The sequence below is a fragment of the Cherax quadricarinatus genome, chromosome 20 (genome assembly GCF_038502225.1).
Source record: "Cherax quadricarinatus isolate ZL_2023a chromosome 20, ASM3850222v1, whole genome shotgun sequence".
Lineage (NCBI taxonomy): Eukaryota > Metazoa > Arthropoda > Malacostraca > Decapoda > Parastacidae > Cherax > Cherax quadricarinatus.
In genome coordinates, this window is record NC_091311.1 from 28,158,799 (window position 1) to 28,166,959 (window position 8,161).

Consider the following 8,161-nt stretch of genomic DNA (forward strand, 5'->3'; position numbering starts at 1 on the left):
ACTTACTATATCACCATATCCTTTCTCTAGCCAAAGCCAGCAGGGAAATAACAAGCCTCTGCAGTTTATACAGTTCCCACGAAAGTTAAATAACTCCTATAAAGTTAATATGGTTCCAATGAAGTTTAAATGACTCGCAAAGTTATATGGTCTTACAAAATTTACACAGTTCCCACAAGTTTATGAATCTCGCAAGCACTGCTCAAAATGTCCTTAGTAAAGCAACTGTTCAAATAATGCCTATTATAATGCACCTCTCAGTAAACTCATTGATATCATAGCACCTTTAAAATCACCATATCACAGATTTTTCTTTACTGTATTTAGACCTGGTTAAAACCTTACCTTACTAGTGAATTCAACATACCTGGGTATTCAGCTAACTACACTTGTAGAATAAAGGTTTCCTATGCTAATGGAATCTACTGTGAATATCATGAACACCAACGATGAAGATGGTATGTAAATATTTGCTTAATTCACTGTGAACTAATGTTCACAGTGAACTGTAAATTGCTCCACTGTGAACTAATGTTCACAGTGGAGCAATTTACAAATCCCTCAAAGCCACCTAGCCAGTAAAACCTGAGCTAGAATGTAATGAACAACTGAATAAACAGGAGAATGGACGAGATTTGAACTGTAGTCCATGGAAGAAGAAGTAATAATAAGTAAACTCAACAAAATAAAATGCCTAATTGCTGGAGATGTCAACATTAATCTTTGTAAACCAAATAAATCTCAAGTGTCAATCTTCCATAATAGTATGTAGTTGTGCCTCCTAATACCTCCAGTCAACAAAGCCAGTTATCACAAGAGACATCAGCCTCACCTTGAGATCATCTCTAGACCAACATGACAGAAGCTTTTGGAGAATTGAACACGTGCTTAAATGCCTTGAATCAAGTCTGAATGCCTTTTATTCTTCCATGTGCTGCATGATCTTTATGGGTTTAGCACTCCCCAATGAATGTAATAATACTAGAACCTTTAAATTCAAGTATAACCACAAATAGAATAACTGACCAATACATAAATTTTCTCATCACTAACATTTCAGAAATTTCTCTTGAAACCCAAAAAAATACTATTTAAACACTATCACATTTCAGAAATTTCTCTTGAAACCCAAAAAAATACTATTTAAACACTATCACAATGTTTCACTTAATTTCATCAGTACCATTAAACATAAATTGACAGAGCTATCTCAACTATAATATAAATTCCAAACTAGAAAACTACATTATTACTAAACATTGGGGAATCAAATTCAAAATGGGAATTGACACAGTTACTTTTTGCTGATGATACTGTGCTTATGGGAGATTCTAAAGAAAAATTGCAAAGGTTAGTGGATGAGTTTGAGAATGTGTGTAAAGGTAGAAAGTTGAAAGTGAACATAGAAAAGAGTAAGGTGATGAGGGTATCAAATGATTTAGATAAAGAAAAATTGGATATCAAATTGGGGAGGAGGAGTATGGAAGAAGTGAATGTTTTCAGATACTTGGGAGTTGACGTGTCGGCGGATGGATTTATGAAGGATGAGGTTAATCATAGAATTGATGAGGGAAAAAAGGTGAGTGGTGCGTTGAGGTATATGTGGAGTCAAAAAACGTTATCTATGGAGGCAAAGAAGGGAATGTATGAAAGTATAGTAGTACCAACACTCTTATATGGATGTGAAGCTTGGGTGGTAAATGCAGCAGCGAGGAGATGGTTGGAGGCAGTGGAGATGTCCTGTCTAAGGGCAATGTGTGGTGTAAATATTATGCAGAAAATTCGGAGTGTGGAAATTAGGAGAAGGTGTGGAGTTAATAAAAGCATTAGTCAGAGGGCAGAAGAGGGGTTGTTGAGGTGGTTTGGTCATTTAGAGAGAATGGATCAAAGTAGAATGACATGGAAAGCATATAAATCTATAGGGGAAGGAAAGAGGGGTAGGGGTCGTCCTCGAAAGGGTTGGAAAGAGGGGGTAAAGGAGGTTTTGTGGGTGAGGGGCTTGGACTTCCAGCAAGCATGCATGAGCGTGTTAGATAGGAGTGAATGGAGACGAATGATACTTGGGACCTGACGATCTGTTGGAGTGTGAGCAGGGTAATATTTAGTGAAGGGATTCAGGGAAACCGGTTATTTTCATATAGTCGGACTTGAGTCCTGGAAATGGGAAGTACAATGCCTGCACTTTAAAGGAGGGGTTTGGGATATTGGCGGTTTGGAGGGGTATGTTGTGTATCTCTATACGTATATGCATCTAAGCTGTTGTATTCTGAGCACCTCTGCAAAAGCAGTGATAATGTGTGAGTGTGGTGAAAGTGTTGAATGATGATGAAAGTATTTTCTTTTTGGGGATTTTCTTTCTTTCTTTTTGGGTCACCCTGCCTCGGTGGGAGACGACCGACTTGTTGAAAAAAAAAAAAAAAAAAAAAAAATTGCTACAATATACACTGCCCACAAACAAGCAAAAAAATGTTGAGCAATCCATGGCTCACAAAAGGTGTACCATGGTTACTTGATATGGAATACAATAAAAGGGAAATGTAAGCCAGGCCTTCTCCCCTAAGCAATAACTCTTAATTCAAGGAATTGGACCTGCCCTCCTCTTCCATGGATCAAACCTAAATGCCTCCTATTCCCCCCAGGTGCTATATGACCCTTATGGATTTATTGCTCCCCAATGACAGTAATACTAATAATCTAAGGAATGGTAAAGTCAGAATCTGAAATCCTCACAAGAATATATCAGAACAATTCTAGTCTCAGATTTAAAGAATCTACAAAAGAAAAAAAAAAAAAAAGTCTAGGGAAAAACAAATCCCTCCCTGAACTACTGGTGCTGTGAATAAGCTTAATTTTTCTATAGTAAGTACTAATCTTTCAAATATCTCAGAGGCTCATACCAACATCAACAGTTGTTTCTCACTGATACTTACCAAAACTCCTACCTGGCATCTACCACAATCTCTGAGTCTTGATCATTATATCCCTTCAAAAATTCAGCTAGTAATACAGTAAAACTACTCACTATTACCTATGAAAAACCTGTACAGGTATCTCTGTCTGTCATTTTCTTTTTTTAACCCTTTTATTGTCCAGACAAATCTGAGAACTGATCTCGATGCTAAAAGAAAAGAAAAAAATTATGAAATGATAGAGAATCTTTTTCTGAAGGTAATGAAACCAAAAGTATAAAATTTGGTGGAAAAATTGATGAAATTAAGCTTTTGTGAATTTTGCTGCGTCAGTTATATTTACACACAGGCAATTTTTCCCACCTTGATTCCTATTTTAGACCAATTACATTGTTCCAGTTGACCAAATTCTTAGTGTCTTTTCCAGATTGCTAGTGTTTTCCGTGTTATCGACTGAGCAGAAGAAACCCCACAAACAACTATTTCAACTACTCAATAAAGTGATAAGAAATTGGTAATTTGGCCCATTTCACAAATTTCAAAATAGGGTTCAGAATAAACAAAGCAGGGATTCCTGGAAATAAAATAACATTTCCTCTGTTCGTTAGTTATGTTCCAAGGCTTTAAACATGAATTACATTTTGATTTTTTTTACACAAAAAAGATTTACTGTTATGTAATACTGTAATACAGTGGACCCCCACCTTACAAACGCATCGCGTTACGTTAAATCCGCCATACGAAGCATTTGAACAGAAAAATTTTGCCTCGCCTTACGTGATTCGTCCACGACGTGTCCCACGTGTGGCCTCAGTGCCAGTGTTTACAAGCCAGCCAGTGCGGTCACATCTACGCATACATTCGGTACATTTCACATTATCCCAGTGTTTTTAGTGCTTGTAACTGCAAAATAAGTCACCATGGACCCCAAGAAAGCTCCTAGTGCCATCCCTGTGGTAAAAAGGGTGAGAATTAGTATGGAACTGAAAAAAAGAGATTAAGGAAATGTGTGTAAAGTGGGTTGAACTGCAAACCTTTATGGATGAAAATTACCCTGACAGCTACTGCAAGCCGTGTTGGCAACCTGTACAATGACATTGTTATGGCCCATCTTAGGAAAGTCTTAAAGGAACGGGAGGTACAGAGCTCTATGGACAGATTTGTTGTGCGACAAAGGTCCAGTGACTCTCAAGTTGGTCCTAGTGGCATTAAAAGAAGAAGGGTTGTAACCCTGGAAAAGGACTTGCTACCTCAAGTCCTGATGGAAGGGGATTTCCCTTCTAAACAATAACTTCCACACTCTCCCCTTCTCCCATCCCATCAATCATCACCAGATCTTCAATAAAGGTAAGTGTCATGTATTCTATTCTTAGTATAGTAGTAATTGTGCATGTCTTCTTCAGTTTGTGTGTATTAAAATTAATATTTCATGTGGTAAAATTTTTTTTTTTCATACTTTGGGGTGTCAGGAACGGATAAATTTGATTTCCATTATTTCTTATGGGGAAAATTAATTCGGCTGACGATAATTTCGGCTTACGATGAGCTCTCAGGAACGGATTAATATAGTAAGGCAGGGGTCCACTGTAATTGAATAAACAGTATCAGTGCAATCGTGAATGCATATTAGAACCACCAGTTGGACATGCATTGGGCGGGTGACGTGATTTGTTTACTTTTGGATATCAGCAAAAACTGAACATTTCCACTACTTTGAGCTTAATTTCAAGCTATTTTCAGTCCTGAAACCCATGAAAATCATGTCTATTTCTGTAATATATCTTCCAATCTATCAAATAAGACCAAGAAACTAAGAACACAACCATAAAAGTATACGAAAATACACCATAAAGTTGCCGTTTTAAACTGAAAATAGTCTCAATATTTCTCATTAAACAGTGTGTGCTGCAGGATTATTTTATATGGTGCACACTTGGCGCATAGACCCATTGTCTCAAACCTGTAGTATTACAGCATGGACAATGAAAGGGGTTAACCCTTTGAGGGTTTCGGCCGTACTAGTATGGCTTATGACCCAGGGTTTTTGACTTACTAGTACGCCTAAACTCTAGCGCCCTCAAATCTAGTGGGAGAAAGCTGGTAGGCCTACATATGAAAGAATGGGTCTATGTGGTCAGTGTGCATAGTATAAAAAAAATCCTGCAGCACACAGTGCATGAGAAAAAAAACTTTGACCGTTTTTTGGGAATAAAACAGCGACTTTGCACTTTATTTTCGTATGGTATTTATTGTTGTATTCTAGTTTTCTTGGTCTCATTTTATAGAATGGAAGACATATTACAGAAATTGAGATGATTTTGACTGGTTTTACAATGAAAAGTACCTTGAAATTGAGCTCAAAGTAGCAGAAATGTTCGATTTTTACCAAAGTTCAAAAGTAAACAAATCATGCCAAGCGTCCAATACACGTCAACTGGTGAGTCTAATATTCTTTCGCAAGTGCGCCAATATTATTTATACCATTTTTTACACTAATGCAGTAGTCTGCAAAACAGTAAATCTTCTATTTTTTGTGAGAATAAAAATTCAAAGTGGAAAGCAAGAGAATGCAAGAGGGGCCTTGAGGGGGGATTCAGAGTTCCCGCGTGCGGAGCAAAAAAAAATCGAAAATATATGAAAACTGAGTTATTGTTACCAAAAAATAGCTGAACTTTCTGGCTACACGCTGGTATAATTATTATCCTTGTACGATGTTTCTAAAAGGAATTACAGCCATTTATAACAGGAGGGGTGTTAATGTTGCAGTTTAAAAACTGTAGTGTAAAGCACCCTTCTGGCAAGACAGTGATGGAGTGAATGATGGTGAAAGTTTTTCTTTTTCGGGCCACCCTGCCTTGGTGGGAATCGGCCGGTTTGAAAAAAAAAAAAAAAAAAAAAAAAAAAAAAAAAAAAAAAAATAATAAAATATAACAGGCATGGTGACAGCGCTGACGCAACATATTGCGTAAGAAGCGCTGACTCGGCTTTGTTTACGTTTTTGTTACGTTTTTCTCCGTGTTATTTTTATCGTTTTCTTATATCTTTGTCTAATATAATACAAATTCACCATCTGAGATCATTCCCGAGTGGGCGGAGCTAATATGGTCACGGCACCAATCGGGAACCCCTGGGAATAGTGCACAAAATGGCCGACACCTCCAGCCAACAAAATATTCCATACCCACGCTAATATCAATTATAAGGCTTATTTATCTATCACAATTGATCTATTATGATATAATGCAATATAATAATAGCATATAAACATAAAAAGTACACCTTAAAAAAAAATATATAGCATAATATGACGCCCCGAGGAAAAAATTTCTATCAATATTTCCCCTGAAGGTGAAGAGAGGGTCCGACCTCTCTCATCAGTGATGAGAGAAAACGGATTTACAATGGTTAACTGTAATAAACACTCGTAGGTCACGCAAAAAGTGTAAAATAAAGCGAATTTTGCAGGGAAAAAAATTATTTCCCGGGCAGCGGGGGTGCCGCGCGCTTCGGCCTATATCTCGAAAGTAAGTTATTTACCTATTTAGGGGGAATGCATCCTTATTTATGAATGAATTGACTTGATTTTCACAACAAACATAGAAGAATGATTGCTTTACAAGTTTTGTGGCACCTTTCTGAAGTATCCCAAATATTTTCAGATTTGTGTGGGCAACAAGACCGACATCTTCCAAAATGTCAAAAAAAGTTATGAAACTTTATTTTTTTTTAGCATGAAGATAAGATTTATTATATAATTGGTACCTGGAAAATGATGGAATTAGAAGTGTTCTATCAGCAGCAAGTGTCAAAACCACTTTTCCAAGTACCACTGACTCCAGTACCCCTGCCAAATGTAATTTTTCGTAAATTTTGCATATTTCATTTCCTTTTTGGCCGATATTTTTGAAACTTCAGCACAGGATACTCGATATAAGCTTCTAATAGTACACCAAAAATGAATGTAATCTGTTCATAAATAAAGACGTCGAATATTTTTTAGCGAACTCCCCTTGAGACTTGACTAATGAACAGAGGAAATGTCATTTTAGTGCCAGGAATATCTTTCTTGTTTATTCTGGACCTTACTCGGAAATTGGCATCTTTTGAAATTTGTGTGAAATTGGCAAAATTGCTAAATTCTGACCACTGTACTGGATAGTTGAAATTGGTAAATGGGTGGTTTCTTGCACTCATTCGATAGAAAAAAATGGAGTTCTAGCGATATATTCATGTTTTTTGTCGACTAGTACAGTGGAATTGGCCGAAAATGGGGCTCTAAGTGGGCAAAATCGCCGATGCATAAAATCGCCGAGACCGCTAACTTCATGAGAGCATAATTCCGTAAGTTTTCCATCAAATTTCATACTTTTGGTGTTATTATGATCGGGAAAAGATTCTCTATCTTTTCATAAGAATTTTTTTTTTTTTTTTTTTTAAATTTGGCCGACCCTGAGAACGAGTCTTGGAGAGGGCCTGTCGACCCTCAAAGGGTTAAGAATACCTTTGCAAACTGTCTCAAGAGGGCCAGGGTAACATGTCTGCAAATTTGGTGATCAAGCTGAGTATTATACACCAATATCTCATATATCAAGGATATCATAAATATTAGAGAGTGATCCATTAGAAAACATACTTGTACAGCCTCTCCTCACTTAGCAACGTACTCGTTTACTGATGACTGGGACTTACTATGGGCTCTCTGACCAGTATGCATACCTCAATAATGTATATTAGAGCTGATTTCCTATCTTCTGTTAATTACAATATACAGTACACTACTGTATAAACACTTAAAATTACACTAAAAATGTTATATATGGTGAAAGGGTGACAGTAAAACAATAGCAAAAATGGTTGACATAAACCCACTACTATTTAGTGATGAATTCGTTTATCAACGAGGTATTAGGAACGGAACTCCGTCATTAAGTGAGGAGAGGCTGTACTTAAGCATGTGCATTCTTCACGTCAATTTGGGTTTTGAAGAGAAAAAAAAAATAACAAGATGCAGTCATAAAAAAGGTTGACAGTTTATGCAATACCTGAAACAAATGAGTATCTCATTATAAATTTAATCAATCTTTGTATGGCTTTAGATTTTTTTTTTTTTAACACACTGGCTGTTTCCCAACGAGGCAGGGTGACCCAAAAAGGAAGAAAAAACTCAAAAAGAAAAAACTTTCATCATTCAACACTCACCATCACTCATACATAATCACTCTTTGCAGAGGTGCTCAAAAATAACAGTTTAG